The sequence below is a fragment of the Anas acuta genome, chromosome 3, assembly GCF_963932015.1.
Source record: "Anas acuta chromosome 3, bAnaAcu1.1, whole genome shotgun sequence".
In the NCBI taxonomy this organism is placed as follows: Eukaryota; Metazoa; Chordata; class Aves; order Anseriformes; family Anatidae; genus Anas; species Anas acuta.
This window is the reverse complement of record NC_088981.1, coordinates 110,708,490-110,728,464: the sequence shown is the minus strand read 5'-3', so window position 1 is coordinate 110,728,464 and position 19,975 is coordinate 110,708,490. Positions and strand designations below refer to the sequence as shown.

The window sequence follows — 19,975 nt, the reverse complement described above, 5'->3', positions numbered from 1 at the left end:
GGAATGAAATAATAGCATGCCACGTCTTCGTATGTGGATGTGAGCTACTAAGCAACCTACATGCTTTACACACTGGCCAGACTTTTAAGAGTAAGACTTCCCTCCAACTTTGTGGACCAAAGGGGCTATCAAGATGAATAATATACTTTTCACCTGGGCAATAGCGTGGCTGTTCAGAAGCCAGTGATCAAGATGATAAAAGAGCTGATTTTAAATACTAAAGGATTTTGGTTTTATTTTATGTTTGCAATAGGTCAAGGTTCTCATTTTCTCGGTGTAACATCCCAAACACATTCCTCTTCAGACAGATCTGTAAATCTTGAAAAAGCTTCTTTACATGGAGTCCCCCTACACACAAAGCAAAAAGGAGCTGAAGAGTGGGTAACTATAACTGTGTTTAAAGCCCCTGCGTCTGGCTTTGGCACTCTGCTGCCAAATCATTGCCAAATGGCCCTGTGGTGAAATGGAGACCTAAATAATCTTTGTGTTCCCCAGTCCCCCCAGTGAAACTCTACCAAGAGTCATTTCAGGGAAGCACTAGCGGTTAAACAACATGAAAGCATGCAAATATACAACTGTTGCATTAAAATAAATTAAAGTTCTCCCAAGCCCCAACATCTGTGGCGCACATTTTTCAGGCCTAAGTAAATAAATGTCACCTTGCACATTTATGTCTATTTAATGGAAACACAGTAGTGTCTGAAAGGCTAATTATTCTGTGCTGAAATGGGTCAGTGCTCTCCAGAGAGCAAGCAGATCATTAGAGAGGGCACGGAAATAACAGCAGGTTGTGTCAGATCTATAATAGAGGAAAATAAACCACTCTGTCCTGTGGGTGCTATAGCAGGGACTATTTTTAAAGAATTTGTCTGAGCTGAAGTACAACGATACAGGCCTCAGTTAAAGACTGAGGAAACTTTGGACACAATGGGTGTTTTACCTGGTTTAAGGTCCAAGTGACTGGCATCTTTAGTGTCACAGGAACAGCAACAGGTGCTTTCTTTGTGGCATATTTTTGGAGGGAATTGTGGAAAAAGTAAGTTTCTGTCCCTTTTCATGCATGATTGACTTTTATTTCTGTCTTGGCCCTTCTCCCACTTTCACTTAGACCAACTACATTTTCCTCCATACCAACTTTCTATGATTTTGTGCTTTAAATACAATTACTTTCCCGGTGAACTTTCTGATACTCTCTCATAACCCCTACTTAATTTCCCTTTTGTTTTCTGTCATTCCCTTTTTCAAATTTGCCCATCTATTGTCCTCCACCCACTACTTCTGCACTTTCCCTATGTTCCTATTCAAACTCCTTTTCTCAAGCTCCCGTGGCAGCCTTTTGCAATCTTCCCTGCAGAAGCCTTTCAAGACAAAGGCTCCAACCAACCCTAACTCTTACGAGTTTAAGATTACACTTAAACGAGAGGTCAATCTCCATCTCACCTCATTCTGTTTTCTCCCTTTAAAGCTTATGACCAATTATTTTTAGTGTTCGAAGACAGCAAATGTATAGCAACCACACCGATGGATCCTGTGCTCCGGGAGAGAAGAGGAAACAGCGTTTAGCTGCACTCTGAATGGGTTGGGAGTTTTCAGAAGTGTGCTCGGGGTAAGGACAGTAGAGACCATCTTTGAAATCATGACTGGAATGGTAAGACACAAAGTTCAGCCACTGCACCGATGGATGCTGTGCTCTCCGTGCTATCTCCTGTATCATGAGAGCCGGTTTCAATATCTAAGTCCCCAAACGGCTCCCCAGGTAACAGGCTGATTACCTGGACTTTACTGAGCACCCTTTAATTACATCCAGACCTGCAGTTCCTGGGCACAGTTTCCATCTATGTGCTTTACACCCTCCGGTGTGTCTAATGCCACGTGCACTCATTAAGGGATGCAAATGACAAAAAGCAGGTCTGGAGCAGTGGTGCAACCTGGCTCATACAAAACTGAAATCAGAACGAGGCCTAATCACAAACCAAAGCTCCCCTTTTCCACACAGCCATTTGGAGGCCGTAAGTCCCTCCTTGCCCCCCTGACTTGTCACACCGCCCTCCGCAGAGAGACGACTACAAACAGTCCCGTGTTTTTTGTAGCTCAGCTTCTGAACCATAAAGAGAAGAGGCAGGTGGAGAGGAGAAGGGAGTCGGGAGACTGCATTGATTCATCGATCTTTCTAGCCGAGGCCCCTTTGTATTGCTAAATAACTAGCAGGCATTAGTATTGGACACAAGGTTATATCAGAACGGGCCCTCATTCTCCGAGTATTTGTAATGCTCACACTGTGCTTAGCCAGGCATTAATGATTTATGAGGACTCAGGATGAGTTGCAAAACAAATTTTTTCACCAGGTAATAATGCCTGCCGATGAGTTGTAAAAGGAGAGACAACACAGTGCAGTGCTGGCAGTGAAAAATGATCTCAGCTGTCTCCTGCTAGTCCCTCTTCTGGGCTCCTCCTAATTTTCTGCCGTCTCTCCAGCAAATGGAATTTCCTGAAAGACTCAGAAAGGGATGTGCTGGTTATTTCCTCTTGTTTATTTATTCCTCTGGTCTCTTTGTTCTTACCCTGCTTTTGTTTGTTTGCTTGCTTTTTGTCTCATTTGATTTCTTTCTTTCTTTCTTTTTTTTTTTTTTTTTTTTTTTTAAAGACATCCAGCTAAAAATGAAGTTCAAGGATGACAGTAGAGTGGGCACTAATGTTTCTCTTCTCAGTAAATCTCTGCTCACTCACCCAAGGAATCTCTCTTCCTTCCCCTAGATCCACACACGCTTTGGGATCTCAGAAACAAAGCCAGTCCTTTCTATCTTGTTCATCATTGCTGATGCTAAATCATTCTCAGTCAAAGGCTGGCTGAATATTTTCTTCATAAAGAAGTGCTTATTAGCCACCAGCACATTCTTCCATAATTACATGAACCACAGAGCAGTAGAACCTAAAAGGGACTTGACCTGAAACCTGCAACTGAACATCTCTACGGAGCTTTTCAAAGGAAATGCTCTCTATCTTGCCATTTTAGCCTTCATGTCATTGCTTGGGGGGATTTAAACATAATTATATTGAGAGTCCCAGTGACAATATGGGCCAGAAGGTGTCAGTGACTTTCCTCAGGTCACTAACAGAGCAAGGAAGAGCTCAGATGCTTTGGCTCCTGGTCCCCGGCTCCACCCATCGCACTACATTTTCTTCCTCTTAATTACTGGACAAATTAGAACTGAAGAGTCCATAAGCCTAGGATCAAATGTAGGACCAAGAACAACTGCGTAATTGTGTAGGTCAAGGAAAGGGAACAGAAATTATATACTAAACCTTTTTTTTTTTTTTTTTTTTAATTACTTATGGTTGGATATAAAAATGAACAAGGAACTTATTCCCCAAGTTTATTTATTCTGTATTTCAGGCACAGTGGAGACTGCAGACCCAGTCAAAGATCCTCTCTAATGCACATTCCTGTGGCACGTTGGAAGCACTCAAGTTTCTTTCCACTTTTAATGAAGAACTCTTTCCTTCAGCTTAAATTCTGACAAATGAGGCTTTAAAAAGGGGCAGCAAGAGCTAAACCATAAAATGCCTTGAAATACGGAAGAACATTTTTTTACAAATAGTGTTTTTTTTAAATTGTGTGGAAAAACTAACCTATTATAAAACTGCAAAGGGTAATTGGTGAAACATCACTAATTATTCCTGTGAAGAACATGCAAGAGACCAGTGCTTACCCAGGCAGCCTCGTGCTTTCATGATTGGTACAGAAAATGTGGGGAAGCCAAGAGAAGTTACCAGAAGGAAAATCCAATTACTTTCTTGCCTTAATAACTAGGGAGATTAATTCCCAAGGTTAAGCTCTCGTTATGCAAAACAAGCATTTTAACCATTCGGTGCCAGCGCTGTATGCACTCGCGCATTTTGACAACAGTAGAGTGTGTAAAACCACAAGAAATTAAATTATGAAGTAAAATATCTATCAGTTGACTAGGAGTTATGAGTGTTGGGACAGTGCATACCATGGTGAGCCTGCCCTACTGAACCACACAAAACCTAATTTTCCCCAAGTTTCTCCTCACTGCAGCACCTCCAGACACACAGAGAACTGCAAGGCCCAAAGCCTGGGAGTGCCCCCAAAACGCTTCTCCACATCTACCCTTGATATGTAGCTTGAAGCAGCTGCGTTGAGAAGAATTTAGGTAACTAAATACCTCGTTTTAGTTAACTAACTGCCTAATTGCATTGTTAGGTCAATCTGATTGAGTTTCAAAGATGCACTTGGCTTTGCAGCAGCTGAGGCTGTTCTCTTCTCCGCTGGGGCATCTTGACATTGCAAACTCAACTACCAGTGAACAACATCCCTTGGAGTCTCTGTGATTATCAGACAGGGACTTGGTTGTTCCCCAGCTGACAAATACACTACTGGCTACATCATCTTCCAAGCAGTGCGAAGACTACTATACGTCTCTGGAGAAGAGCTTCAGACTTGGGACTGAGGACAAGGAATAGGTCCCTTATTCTTTTTTTGATCTGAAAGTGAGTAATAGTAGAGAAAAAAGGGAATGAGGAAGGCCTGGTGGGAATCAGATGAGGACGCCTCAGATACTACTACCCTGAGATGCTGAGTTTCCTTCCCGGACCCTAAAATTCATATGTCTGGTTGTCTGGACTGCCTCTGCAGCCAAATACAGGCAGAAGCATGTCTCATGCAGAGCCTCAGATAGGATGCACTGTCCTCTAACATGGGTGTCTCTCCCCTGCGATCACTAAGGAAGGTTAGATAATAAACTGAGCACAGACACAACAGAATCTGTTGCAGATAAATACTTCCCCCCCCTTTTCTTTTTCCCAGTTGAACTCAATTTTAGTTGAACTTTGTCGAGGGCAGACGGTGGCACAACAAAGCCATGACTGGGCTGTACAAAGGTCATTTATCTAGATGGAGGAAACTGACGGATGGTGAAGCCCTTTCCCCTTGCACTGTGATGAAGTGCAAAGGCTGTTAATGCCTCAGGACAGAGGTGCAAAGCACTGACCCCATGATATTGGCGTGTTCAGCCCTCCTCTTCCAGTCTGTGCTGATTATGGAGTTTCCCCAGGATGCCAGCCTGCTCCAAAGGCATTTTGGAGCAACCACCAACTGCTTGCGGCCATCTCCTGAACATTTGGTTTTCACAACCCTTAAACCAGCTAAAAAGAACCTATAAAAGCTCAGTCCTGACAACAGGAGTGCTACAGCCCCAAGCACAGGCCCAGCAAGGCCTTGCCCTGCAGAGGCTCTGCTATGCAGCTACACTCTAGTGAAGATGGGGCATATGCTGATGGAGAGGTATCACTGCTGGTACAGCTACACCAGCCTCAGAATAAAAGCCTCCGAGAGCTGTCTTCTGCTGGGTTTTGGCAGCACAGCAATGTGAAACGCGAGGTGTGAATTTGTCATACTCCAAGCAGATACAGCTACGGCAGCAGGACTTCATGGTGCAGCCCAACCTGTCTAGATCTTAGTCTTGTTGACACTGCTATACACCTGTGCTACGAAGGAAAACAGTAACAGATGCTGGAGAGTGGGGAAATACTTTTAAATCCCATACTGAACAAAACGTATGTGGCTCTATACTATCAAATATTCTGCTCAACGGATTGTTGGCAGTGAGATGTCCCGTTGTGCTAAATAATTTTTCATTGTTCACATGGACAATTTCTTCTCATCTTATTGCGATAAGAAAGGGCCAACAAAGTCAGTTGCAGTGATTACTCACTTGAGGAAGACAACTACAACTCCATGTGTAAATGGAACCTTTCAGTATGTATTAAAAACCCAGGGAAGTCACACTATCGTGTTTTGAAAACAATTTTCAGGCTATTATCATCACTAGAACTGACATTAGGAGGTACCTCAAGGATGTCTTCACACATTATAGAGTTGATATTTCCCAATGTTAGACCACAGAACTACTTCAACACATTTTCTGTTTATATTCAGAGATGAACTACACCCCTAACTTCTAGAAAATTTCCTTTAAATGCAACTTTTGAGAGATTCTAGTATCACAGCTTATGCATAAAAATGATAAAAGGAAAAGGGAGTTTGGGGGATAGAATGCCTTTGGCACTCTGATTTATAAGGTTAACTCTTCAGTGGTATCCATGCCTGCTAATTTATAATCATACAGGGTTACAAATGCACAGTGAGGATATGTGACTGGCTTTGAAAATTATCTGCATTTACATTATATATCTGGATGCACAGGAAAAATGAGAAAAAAATATGGAGACAGGCTGATTAGTTTTCCAACACAGACTGTGGTCCTTGCAAGCAGAAGCAGCAAGACCAAATGATCCAACATAAAAACACCCATTGAGATGTTGAGATGAAGATGGAGCTTCCTGTAACAGGATCTGCAGTTTTTTTCCCCCCAAGATTCACCTCTGATCAAATATAAAGTTGGCTGCAGCCTGTTCCATATTGGCCTGTTCTATATTGGCCAAGGCAAACAAACCCCAGGGGATCCCAGCAAATTGCCAGCCTGGCCCCCTGTTCCATATATAACATGCCACTATTTCAGTTAGCACTGTAACTTGATTTCCAGGCAGACAATAATTTTCTCTGGAGACAAAATGAGAGAGAGAAACAGACAGAAAGAGAAGAAAAAAAAATCTGTGAGCAGTGGAAACACAGAATAGCCCAGATTCAAAGAGAAATTTACTTCTGATTGTTTTATTTACCAGCAGACAGCCCTGAATATCAATACACGCTTAAGGGATGGCTAAAATATTTATTACTACGTGATTTGGGCTGGATTCAGTATTATCCTAATTGCTTGTAGCAGAAGACTAGCAGATAGCTTTTAGACCTTTTTGATCTCTTTATGTAGTGCAAGGCATTAGCTAAACGTTTCCTACTTTTGAAGGCTTTGAACGCGAAGCACCCATCTGTGAAACCAATAGCGTAATCAACAGGCGCCCCTACATGTCAGCGGCAGTCAGAGGCTGACCAGTTTTGGTGGTGGAAGAACAAAAGCTGCGAATTGTGTATTAACAGCAATCAGTCACACACGCGTGCGTACATGCAGCAGGCAAGCAAAACGCTTGTTTCCCCAAATAAGAAAATAAGAGGAGACAGCTTCCTTAAAATAAAGCAGCGATGCATCCAACACAAATTGCAGATATTAGCGGAGAGCAGAACACGAAATACAACTGTAAGGCATAACACCTGACAATCAAGGACTTCAAAGCACTTAACATACATTAATTAGCAAGAAGTTGCGTGCCCTCTGCCCGTTTTAAACAAAGGCGGTGCTGCCCGGTTTCAACAGGGGCAGGACTCATTTTTTTTCTTAAATCATACCACAGTATAATTAAGCCAATTCTTTGTAATAAGTCCATCTTTCCTGACCAACGGTGACACAGTTATTTTCTAACGTGTCACGCTACTGCAGGATATAGATGCCTAATGAAAGCAAATAAAAACAGCTCAAATCTTTGGGACTGGAATTACTTTCAGGAGATGTTATACATCATCTAAAGACAATAAAGTAGTAAATATAAGCATTTAGGCCAATACACTGGGTGGATGGCTTAGTATCGGGCATATGTTATGCACTGGGTTAAATGCTTGTGACAGCATCTCTTGGTCTGGTGGGCAGCTCACACGGTAGAGAAGTGCTCTTTTATACAGACTGTGTCTCCACAGCAAGTCCCGGCGATCCCCTACACTATCAGAACAGACAGGTGTAATCAAATAATGCAAAATAAAAAAAATGAAAACAGCTCCAGGCAACTCTAGGCCCTCCCTCGGGGTATGCTGCAATGGGGAACTCGTCTTCACCAAGCGGTTCTCTGCTCTGCAGCTTCAGCTCGTGGCAGGGGCTGCGCTCCTGGTTACAGAGGTCATGATAATCATATCTAAACACGAGGCTGTTCACGTACCTCAGCATCATAAATGGCAGTGGGTTTGGAAAATAGGACAAATAAACTATGGTTTTATGCCCCATAAGTGGGGGCGTAACTGCAGTAAGATCTGAGCACAGAGAGCAATGGGAGTGGGAGCAGGGGAAGGTGGCAGGAGAGAGCAGGAATGAGTGGCTGGGGAGACAGAATCAGCACTGAATTTTATGTGCTTTTTAGCTTTAGGAACACGGTACAACATGGTTAAAAAACATACTTTTTGTCAGATTTTCTTTGAACATCTCTCTGCTTATCACATTTTCAAATCTCTAGATTATACCTGTCCTAAAGATGTGAGAGACTTTAAAATTGCCTACTTGACTTTTTCTTTTCTTTTCTTTTTTTTTTTTTTTTTCCTCTTCTTTTTTCTTTTCTAAGCACTGCAAAGTTTTCGAAGTTTAACGCCGTTGTAGCTGTTTAGGGATTGTTTTGTAAAATGTACTCATTCCTTCTGCCTAACTCATGTTTCCCCTTAGCAGGGTAAACCTGCATTTAAAAACAAACATTTTGGAAGGTATTTGTGTTAATAGCTTTTACACAATTCTTGGCAGAGTCTCTTTTTTGGTATCTGTGTTGCCTGAATAGTGAGTTTGTACAGTATGGCAAGACAATATGAGCTGTGACTGGCTGATAATGTAGGAAACCATTTAACTGCAAATGTTGTTTATTCATAGAGGAACGAGTTATCAGGAAGCGTTTAAGTAGCTGCCTTACCAAACTCTGTATTAAAAAAAGGCACTTTTAAAAAGTCTGTTAAGATTAAAGGACCAAGATTTATGTAATGAGTATTAAAATTTACGGACTCTCTAGGAATTAAGCACGCTTATAAACACTATTCTGCGAGCTGAATGACTTTCCCATAATGAAGATGGTTGATAAGACTTGGCTGAAACATTTCAAGCACAAACGAAAATAAAGGGGCACCTCAGCAAACACGGTGAACGGGAGAAAGTCACAATTTCAACCCTGAAGACAATATACAAATTTCACAATAATTTCATAACCCAAAAATATTGCTAAGACAAACCCGCAAAGGTACTGAACCCATGAAAGGCTGACAACAGGCAATTTCGAATCTAGACAAGCATGAAAGAAGCATGTTTTTCTCCTTCTGTGTAGTTATGGAAACAGAGAGATGTAAAACCCCTCCTAACCGAACAAGGGCTTTTTTTTTTTTCCCTCTCCCTGCTCCCATCCGCAACTTTACAGCTGTCACCACAAGTCATCCCGCTCGCTCCTGCAAGCCAGCAGGCAGCGAGCAGGCAGCGGAGGAGAGGAGAGAACAAAAGGGGCCGCGATGCAGCTTCACTTCAAATGACAGCCGCGCCAGGGCTCCGGCTTGCACTGGGAAGACAAAGTTGTAAAGTTTTACGGAAGAATTGAAGCGAATTCCTCTTCTAAAAGTCTTAGTGGGAAATCAAAGGTCTGTTTTAATTTAAGGTACTAGCAGCTTCTCTTGCTAATGACCGAAATATCTGGAGCAAGAGCTCCCCAATGGTAGCGTGCAGGATGACGGGGGTCCGCAAAACCACGTGCACTGCTGTGAAAAGCCATATAAAAAGTAAAACATGAACTATTTCCAGCTTTGAATGTTAAAGACACGGTGAAATATAAGAAAGGCTGAATGCCGGCAGGTATCTTGGAAATACGCTGCTGAATCCACATAGGTCAGGAGAGGAAAGATGCTGCAGCCTTAGGTAAACTGAAAATAGTGGGATATAATTTAGACAGAAGATTCTTGATGGGAACTGGTTTGTCTGTCTCACAATGGAAATCAAAAGCATGCTCACACAGGGACATAAAAGCATTTCTTCGATACACTGCACTCGGTGAAAACCACACCAGTGTTCCCACTGATTAATTTGTTTGGGTTAAACTAGGATATAATCTAAAGTCCCAAAATTTGAATGGGAATTGATGTTCATCTGCACGCTGTTTTACTGATCTGTGACACACTAAAACAGGGCTTATGGATTCGGAGAACAGAGCTGCCTCTGAGAGCCTCTCAAAGGGCAGATTCTTTCCTGCAGCCTGAAATTCAGTGGTGAGATCTCCAAAAAGAAATACGCAGAACTGGAAATGAAATAACCACCGTTTATTGTCTGCGGACGTTCTAATTTTTATTTTGCATTCTTTAAGAACAAAACAGTTGGTGGTTATTTACTTTGCCTTCTGTGATAGCTTGCCCTATGACAGACAGTGGTGTCTCTTAACTAGCTTGAGCTGCGCATCTGAACTGGTTTCAGGAGAGATAATTATTATAATTTAGTTTATTATTTTTCATTTCTCTAGACCATTAATTTTCACATATCGTATACATATTTATGAAAATTACCGTACCTTTAATTAACTATACGGTCTTAGCAGTTTATATGTACAAATGAACAACCCTGGGAACAAACTCATTAAAAATGTATTGCTATACTTCAAAGGCTTCAGAATTTCACCTCTTGCATGCTTGCCTTCTCCCCGCGTGGGCAGCAGAAGGCTAACGTGTATCTAAAAAGAACAAATATCTACCTGTGCAAAAGCTGCCCTTTACTTTTCACAGGAAAAGTCAATATTTCAACAGTTGGTTTTGTCTTCTGGTATCTGTGTGAACCTTTCTGTGGTCTGAATATTTCACAGTATTTTAAAATAAAATGTGTTCTTACTTTTATTTATTTTTTTGTTTATACGTACATTTTTACACTATGAAATATATCATTAATAATGATAATAAGGCTCAACTGTCATGTCTCCCTACACTGATGTCTTTGGGTTAGTTTGCAAGCATTTTCTAGGTCATTATTTTTAATTAATACAATGAATATTTGTATTCAAAATGTCAAACTGTTTTAATCCTAACACAAATATGAAATGTTGATCTAGAAAATAAGATGTTACTCTGATACTAAATAGCAGCAACGTAATTAAAAGCCTGACATTCTAAAATGAAAATAGAGTATTTGACCATCCTATGTCGTAATGAACTATCTACTTGCTATTGAAATGATATTAAATGGGATAACATATATAAAATACATTTGAAACAAAATGAAAACATTTATCCTAATGAATTCAGAAAGCCTGTACCTTGATAATGATGGTTCAATGACTTTTGAAATTGGTATTATTTAGAAAAAAAAATCTTTGAAATACCATCTTACAACCAAAACAGTTTCAATGACAACCTGGCTCCGTGAAGACACTCTCAACACAACAGTATCAGGCAGTAGCTATTTATCTGTAACCTGAGGTTGCTTTTAACTCAGTTACATCTGTGCTCTAACTGCTAGAGCCAAACTGATGCAAAGCCCTTGTAGGTGACAGTAAGCATTTACCAGTCCTACCCAACACACCAGTACAACAGAGAAATTTTATTTCTGTTCTATTTTACGGTACACCATTACTGTACTGTAAAATAAATACAGTTCTACACATACACACTTCCAGTGCTATCAAAGGAGCATTGTTTCTTGATTTCCTTATGCTTTTTAATGTTAATTTTCTAGTCAGCTTAATGTATGTCCTGGGTTTTGTTTAGTTTTCCTTTTTTTCCCCTAAGTGTTACAGCTTTATTCTTCAACTCCCTGTTGTACGCTTGTGATTTTCTCCTAGCAGTATTTTTTAAAAGTAGTAATATATCATTGCAGAATGTGATTAAGATAATTTGGTGCATTCCTAAGGACATTAAATTGCTAGACTGAAGTGTAATTTGGGTAGGCTGCAACTTTTTTTAAAAAATACATAATGCTCTAAGTGCAAAATAAAATTGAAGATGAAGCAGCAGCTCTAGGGTCTTTATCTGCAAGAACTATAACAAATGAAAAATAGAGAAGATTTAGATGAAATTTTGCAAAATGCTATAGTAACTTTTGAGCCTGGGACTTAAGAGCTCTTGAAAATTTAACCTACCTATAATTCTTCATAATGAAAAACAATGATTTCTCCCGAAATAATAGGGTCAACCTGCATTTGACTAATCTAAGTAATGTTAAAGGTTAAAAAGATAAAGCTGGAAGGCAAGTACCTACTCTGTGAAATGGCCATTCAGCACCTGATTGGAGCTTTAAATCTCATCTTGTACAGCAGGGAATAGTCTGCAACGACAACTCGACATAAAAATACAACACCCCCTTTTGTAAGGGACTGTACAATTCTCGCCTTAATCACACAAATTGTGCATCATTTTAACACAATCTTTAGTACTGGTTTAACTGAAAGAAGAGTCAGGGTTCAGAACTGGAACTGTGAAGTTTCACTATTCCTATGTATTTTTCCTCTGAAGTTGATGGACCCAGAAGTATCTAAAAATATTTCTTTTAGGGTATTCAATCTATAAATAGGAAAAACAGCAACTGTGGAGTATTGAGTAGAGCTTCTAGAAGAGAAAAAGACATTAAGAAATTACTCAGTTTAACACTACTTTTCATGTGCTTTTTGAAAGTAAAAAGAAAGTAAGGTTGATGTACCTTCAGGCATTGGTGGTACACCAAAACATTATCTTCCTCATGCCAAAAAAGCAGAAAACCACAACTTCCAGTATATTGAACATAAAAACAAACAAAAACACCATCTATTTTTTTAATACATAATAATACAGATGGCACAGATCTGTATGGAATTCACTGAGAAACAATGCTGTTGGTGATGTTTTCGGGCTATTTTCGTTTTTTTCCTAGAAGAAGGAGGCCAAGTAGACTCACAGGTGAAATTCAGAGGAGAGAAGAGGACAAGAGGACAGAGGACAAAAGACATCTTGTAGCTGGACAGCTATGAATAAGGTAAGATTGTAAAGCAGGAAAACTAAAAAAAGAGGAGGAACATGGAGCTTCAAGTGACTGTGCCATGCCACAGAAAATGAAAGGCATGTTCTTAAGTGCCAAAAGTGGAGGGGAAGAGCATACCAAAAATCTGGTAACATTAACTGTGCAGAGCAGGGTTGTTTCAGGGCTGTACCAGTGGCAGAAACCAGCCTGTGAATGATCCAAGATGTTGTTTTGTATCATGAAAAACACACAGTACCTCACATGCACATACTAAAAGTGATCTAGGAATGTTAATAGTTGCTATATTGAAGTTAAATCCTTATACGCCAGGCTAACTCTGAAATAATGGAATTACAAAGAAGTCAAAAAGTTATTCAACTTCCGAAGTGACAGGTATGAAGAGAGAAACCCTCTGGTACATTGGACTTTCCTCAAAGAGACTCCTTTCCTCCCATGAAAAGAGAATTATAACGATGCAGCTGTGGCAGATGTTAGTATATGAATATTTATATATCCAGAGGATATTTTGGTCTACCTCACAAGGCATGCTAATATTTGAATAGATTAATCAAAAGCGCGGAGTTCACAAAGCAAACTGCCCCCTCACCTCCTCACAGGAGGATGTGGTTCATGTTCTGCGTGATGCCACGCTCCTGACGTACTCAGTCCCAAAGCTCTCCACCACAAAAGGAGCACAGGTGGGCTTTGAAAAGACCCAAGACACTACAGGAAAGCAGCACAAGGCTGGGCAGGGGGGTGTGGGCATTGCTGGCCTGATGGTGCTGTGCTTAAGCTTGTAGATTTTCCCTTCCAGTGGCCTGCACCTGGCCCTGTGACAGCAAATCCCTCCCTGGCACAGTATGGTGTGATTTGCCCCATCAGTTTAAGTCTCCTTTAACTCAAACTACTCTAAATCATGCTCCTGGCACTTAAAGCAAAGCACCTCCTGAGCCATTGGCCAAGATGAGTCGGTGGAAACTTCACCAATACATTTCTAATGATTTTTCTTTTTGTGGAGATAGAGAAAATGCAGATTTTGTATGAATAGTGGTAACACTACAAAACTTTTTTTTTTTTTTTTTAAACTGGGAATGAACTAAGTTTCTTTTTTAGAAACACGTTGTTATGTAGACACACACACGAACAGGCGCTGACATTACTGTGGGAGGAATCTAAATGGCATTAAAGCAAGTCTACACTTCAAATTGCTTTTCATGCCTTAAAAACCAGCAAAGGAGAACAATATATACTGTACATGCCTATTCATTTCTACTAGACTGAAAGTAACACAACTCTTGTCCTTTTAGCAATTTCAAGTTGAAGTATTTACTTTGCACACCTATTTTTAGGTTTGTAACTTCACATACAAGATATACAGGCACCCACAATATACCTTGTGAAGTCAGTCCTGTTTCCCTGTGCTAATGGCATTGCACATGGATTGATGTTTTCAGTAAAAAGATTCACAGCTGTCCTTGAGTGACTGGAAAATAACTGAGCTATGTCTATTAAAATCTTTCTTTTCTTTTTCTTTTATTTTTTTCTTTTAATGAGAAGCAGGGCATTCTTGGAAAATCTACAAACTATTTAAGGGAAACATCAGAGCAAGGTGCTTTTTCTCAAGGCTGGGAAATGCTAGAGAGATCTTTGATGTGCCAGCTTTGACAGTTGCTTCAGTCCACCTCTTATCGTCGCAGCAGACGGCCGAGGTTGCGACTGTTTTTCTTGCGCTCGCCGGTCCCTCAGGTACGGGCCAGGACAGCACTCCTCAAAAACTATTTCACATTAAAATTAAATTGTGATAAACACTTGCAGACTTTTCCACAGGATGCGTGTTTTTTTTTGGCTGGGATTAATCAAATCTGCACTTAGAGGCATAAAAGGCGTTTTGCCCTAACTTCGTTAGCCAGGCTCCGCCGGCAGTCGGGCAGGCACCTCCAGAGAGGGAGGCTTCTCCCTTCCTCAGACATCTGTTTCAGCACAGCTGGGTTTCCCCCAGGATTGTCCATCTCTCTCTATTAAGTACAAAGGAAGGCTAGCTGATTAGCTTTGATTAGCCGTCTGCATTTGTAGACTCCTTTGATCCAGCTGCGTTGCCTCTCACCCACTGCAAGGCAGGGAGAGCTGCGGGCTGCCTGCTTCGCTCCCGGCGGATGGGGAGCACCAGCATGAAGGTCGCCACGCGTGTGCTGGCAGCTGATTAGGACAAAAAGAGGTCTCCTGGTCTGGGGAAAATCAGCACGTGACTTTTTTTCTCTCTTTGGGAAGTCACCGGGAGGAAACGAAGAGGCTTCTGAAGCTGTAAAAGCTCCGAAAGCTCTGAGAAAAAGCATGTGATGTGAATGCAAGGGAGAGAGGGGGGTGCAAATGGGAAGAGAAGGAAGTTTGGGGTTTACTTTTGACAACCAGGCTGTGGGTCTGGGCATAACAGAAGTAAAAAACTGTTATAGCCCAAAGGCTGGATGACTGCTTTTGAATAGGAGATGTAGAAAAGCAAACCTTGTATGGTACTGTTTTGTTCCTGGCCTGGTCTCATGCAGCATCCATTACAGAATTGCCCTTCAGAGCCTGGGAATATTTCCTATCCAAAATCATGCTGAAGACATAGAGTAATAATTCGTACATCCATAGATACTGGGGGAGCAGGGTAGCATATCAAAGAGAGGAGAAAGAGAGCTAGATAATCATAGAAAGCAATTTACAAGTATTCAGGAAAGCTCGTCTTTAATCTGAACTACTGAAAATAATAATAATAATAATAATAATAATAATAATAATAATAATAATAATAATAATAATAATAATAATAATAATAATTTGAATGAGCACCAGATGAAGGGGGGGGGACTCAAGACTTTGATCTCTTTATGTGTTTGTGCCACCCCACTGCTTGACGGCTTCACCAGCCCCTGTCTCTTGCTGCTGGCTGGCTTTTTTGGGAGTATCCATGCTAGCAGCATCCTCAGCCCTGGCCCTGCTGGCACCGCAGCCCTTCATGGGGACAGGCACGGAGCAGCCTCCACTGCCTCATCTGCTGCTGACGCTCGCCAGGTTGACAAACGACGTTTTCACTCCGGCTCTGGAAGTCCAGAGGCGTCCTCTGTGAATTTTATCAGGCAGGCAACGTGGCTGGGCTCTCCTTCGAAAGCACCCATAGATCATTTGAAACACGAGGAGCCGCAGCCTGCCGGGGACTTGGCGTGCCGGCTCTGCCCTGCAACCCGCATCTCCCGGCTGACAGTGAAATGCTTCAGCGCTGCTCTGCCAGGACGTAATTTTCCTTCCACCCAGCAACAGGCACGGAGGCATTTTGAAATCACACCGTAACCCTGACAGGTGCTCCGAAGCCTTTCAAGGCCGGCAGAAAGGAAAGAGAGAGAGGGAGTGAAAGAAAGACAGAAAGAGCATGCAAGGATGGGGAAGCTGCACTGAATTAGAGTTAATTAAATCGAAGCTTTGACAATGTTTAAATAACAGGATTCTACAGCCAGCCCTGGAATACCTTTACGAGCTGTCATTTAAATTAAAAGAGCACAATGGTGAAATGCCAGTCTCCTGGCAGATCCTTTGCATCTTTCTGATATTGCATTAAAAAGTTATAATAAAGCAGAAGTTCATTCCCCCCCCCCCAGTTTAATAATAGCCTTCTCAAACTTCACATCACAACATTCAGGGTGGCACTTGTTCCTGTGCAACCTGAAGAGGTAAGCCCAGATAGCTCTAGGAAGCCCAAACCCCAAATCTTGAAGTTAACCTCCTCAGCTTAGTGTCACTGTTGTAGAGGAAACACCAGTCAAACACGTGAAGATGAAACAAGGAGAGTATTTTCCTAGCAAGATAAATCTCATAGTAAAAGGACCCTGTAATAAAATCACTTTATAAAAAAAGAACAGAAAAAAAAAAGCCCCATGCTTGTAAAGCATTTTATCAAAACTCAGTTAGTGAATATTGTATCGCATGTTTTTAACGAATAGCGCTAATACTTGGCACTGCGATGTTCAGCTTTTCATTTTCAATGTGCTTTAAGAAGGATCTAATTTATTCTCCCATATCTTATTCAGTGATGGCTGCAGATCTCTTTTCAACTGCAAGTTTTCAAAAATGTTTTCTCAGCTTTAATTTATTTGAATTAGCATTTCTAATCGAAATCAAAACAATCAGAAATTAAGTACCACATTTTAATATAAATGCTGATAAATAAATCTTTCATATTTCAACCTCCTTGCTTGAAAATAGTGCATCTTCAATGAAACTTGGCTAACATTTTCTCAGCTATTCAACATCTAAAATTTTGCCATACTCATTTTTTTTTTAAGGTATTTAATCTCATATTACTCACAAGACACTCAAAAGGAAGAAGCCGCAAAATGACCCAAATTGTCAAATCAGTGCACAGGAGTTATACAGAAGAAAAATACAGCAAGCTGGTATTTAGCCTCTCAGTCATTATCTTGATGTCTTATAGTACTATTAAGAATAGTATTAAGGGCTGCTGCTTATGAACCTGACGCAAGCATTTGAATATATTTTTGACAAAATCTATGAAAATGAAGTAAGGTCACAGGAGTAATCCATGCCAGAGATAGCAATTTAGAAGAGGCAGCAATTTAGAAGCTGCTCCCTCTCAACAAGCAGAACACAACCACCCTATTTTACACCAGTCTGCTGGAAATACCACACTGATGTGCTCCTCCAGATGTGAAATCAGAGGAAGACAGCGGAGCTGTAAGTGATCATGGTGGAGACAGTGGAAATAGGATACTTGGGTTTATCCCTAAAGTCCAAGTGGCAAGGCTATCACCAAGGACAAGATTCAGGTTACCTGAGGACCCTGGTGGGTGCAAGCTTTAGGATAAGCCAGAAGGCAGCTTCATGGGCACTGCTTGACAGTGGAGCACCCAAAAACTCACTGGGTATCGCCCCAGTGAGGCTGCAGCTCCCTGGACACCAGCCCCACACCAAACTCTGGAGCATGGCATCGACTCTGTCCTGGGTTCGAAGGAACCCAACCGGGAGATACATTCTCTAAGGACGGTGAATAATTGATTTCTGGCTGAACGCTGCTAGAGCCTGAAAGCTACATTCAGATGTAGGGCAGACTGAAACTGGGGCTTCTGTCGGTTCTTTTATTATTTATTTATTTGTTTATTAAAGTACCAGCAGAAATCAGCCAAATGAGGTGGATGTGTAGACCGCCTGACTACAAGACAGGCTGAATCCGTCCCTTTCGGAATGCTTTTAGGTGCACGGATAACCCACCCTTCCTTTTGGAGGCTGTCAGACGTTAAATAAATGATCGGCTGAAATGCAGAGTGCTCTTTGTGGGAGAATGCAACACCGAACTCTTTTAGCAGCTCTCCCTCTCATGCGTACCTGAAAGAATTTCAGTGTCGTACTACAATATGATGGGGTTGCTGAGACACAACATTATCCACGCTGTGAGCTGCGGAGCTGAGCAAAAGGTGCCAGGAAATCAAATACTGCGATACAGGAGAAATGACATTTCTAAAGACAACAAACAACTCTTTATTTCAATCTGGGGGAAGCAAAATCAGAAAGGGACAACACACTGTGAGAAATACAGGAAATGAGAAAAGGCTGGACTATTAATAGTTCCACTACAAATTAAAAAAGCACAAAGAGAAATATTTCCTTTTTTTTCCCCCCCTCTGTTGGGCTCTATTGCCTTACTAGAAACGTCCCCTCTTTAAGCAGCAACCTTCATGGATCCTAACAAGGGTCTAGATTTGCTTGCGTGCCTCTCTCCTGCTGAGAAACCTGTCCTTCCTAATTACTTCTAGAGCAGTGACAAAAACCTTGCTGGTCTGACCAGACAAATTCTGGCAAGTGAAACATTCAGACCTGCAACTATGAAAATGCCGACTGACGAGAGACAGGGATGATAATAGCGCTGTTGATAACAATAAAAGGGACATGGGAAGGATGAAAACTTAATTTTTGGCCATGTTCCACTTAAAGCAACTACAAAAGGCATCTAAAAGAGATGTCAGATGCAGGGACTCTGACAAGACATCTAAGAGAAGATGTCAAAGAGGCAAGGGGCTGCTTACAGAGATTTCTCTATCTGGCTGAAGTGATACGATCTTCCTTCTGGACTATCTGCCAAAAGACTGAATACAGGTAAAATGATAAGTGATTTTATTTTATTTTTTTAATTGAGATGGCATGATAATCCTAAAATATCTTGATATGCAATATATTTTTGTTGCAAAAAACTTATGTTATGTATTACCATTGGAAGCAACTACTCTCTCCCTTTTTTTGATGGAAATCATGCAGCCATTCAGTGGCTTACAGCAGGCAGATGCAGTAGTAGAAATGTTTAGGTGCCTTACTATTTTTATTTTAAATCAAGAAGACCAGTTTCTATCTCTTTTAATCTTTGCTCAGTGGGTCAGCTGTGCTCAGTTTATTCTCTGGGCACGTGTGCAGTCCGTTCTACCTTTGTATGTGGTAGGACATGACCAAATGCAGGTCCTTCTCTCACAGCCTTCTATGGAAAATCACTGGAGAGACCTTTTGTGAAGCTCACTGTACCTCATCATCGAGAGACTCAGGAAGGGCTTGGCTGTAATGGAGGTTAATTGGCGCTGTTCTGCATTCTCAACTAATACTTGCTTTAAAAGATTTTGAGTCTTTCGTTCTTCCTTTTGTCCTGGAGTCAGGTTTCCCCAGTTTGCCTCTTCCTAGGATGAAGCTGATGCCTTTAAAAAAATAAACAGGTTAAGCACTTTCTGCATAAGAGCTGCTAGTGTAACGGCAAAGACCTCGCCTCAGCATTTGTGTGCAGACTGGACTGATAAGCATCAGTATCAGAAGCAGTGCCAATGACAAGGGAAGCAAATGTGCCTTCTGGAGGATGAGCACACATAGTGATAGTGATATAGAGCACACACAGTGACAGTGATACAGAGCTGTACCTTCTGCAGCCCTGTATTTAGTGGAACTTCCTTTGCTATACAGATCCTTTGAGTGTCCTTCATATGCCCAAGGAAGGGACTCTGTTTTTCCCTATGCCTTCCAGCCAAAACACCGATGCCTGCAGGATTCTTCTGCAACCATAGTTTTGCCAGAAACAAGCTTCTTAGAAAAGCCAAGGGAAACATTCATATTCTACTATCCAATTGCTAGAGGTGCACTGGATCTCATCCCATCCCACTCCCTCTAACAGAGCATTCCATATAGTAAGTATATGCACCACTTTTTTCTCCTTTGTCAGAAAACTGCATTTTTTCCCCCACAATTTTGATCTGTAAGTTAAAGAGACAAAATGCACTCAC

At 41.3% G+C, this 19,975-nt stretch overlaps 1 protein-coding gene across 15 annotated transcripts in view; it reads right to left on the bottom strand.

Moving 5' to 3' along the window:
- The window catches only part of KLHL29 (kelch like family member 29), a 389,115-nt gene that overhangs the window by 70,063 nt on the left and 299,077 nt on the right, over nt 1-19,975 (bottom strand). The window lies entirely within an intron of this gene.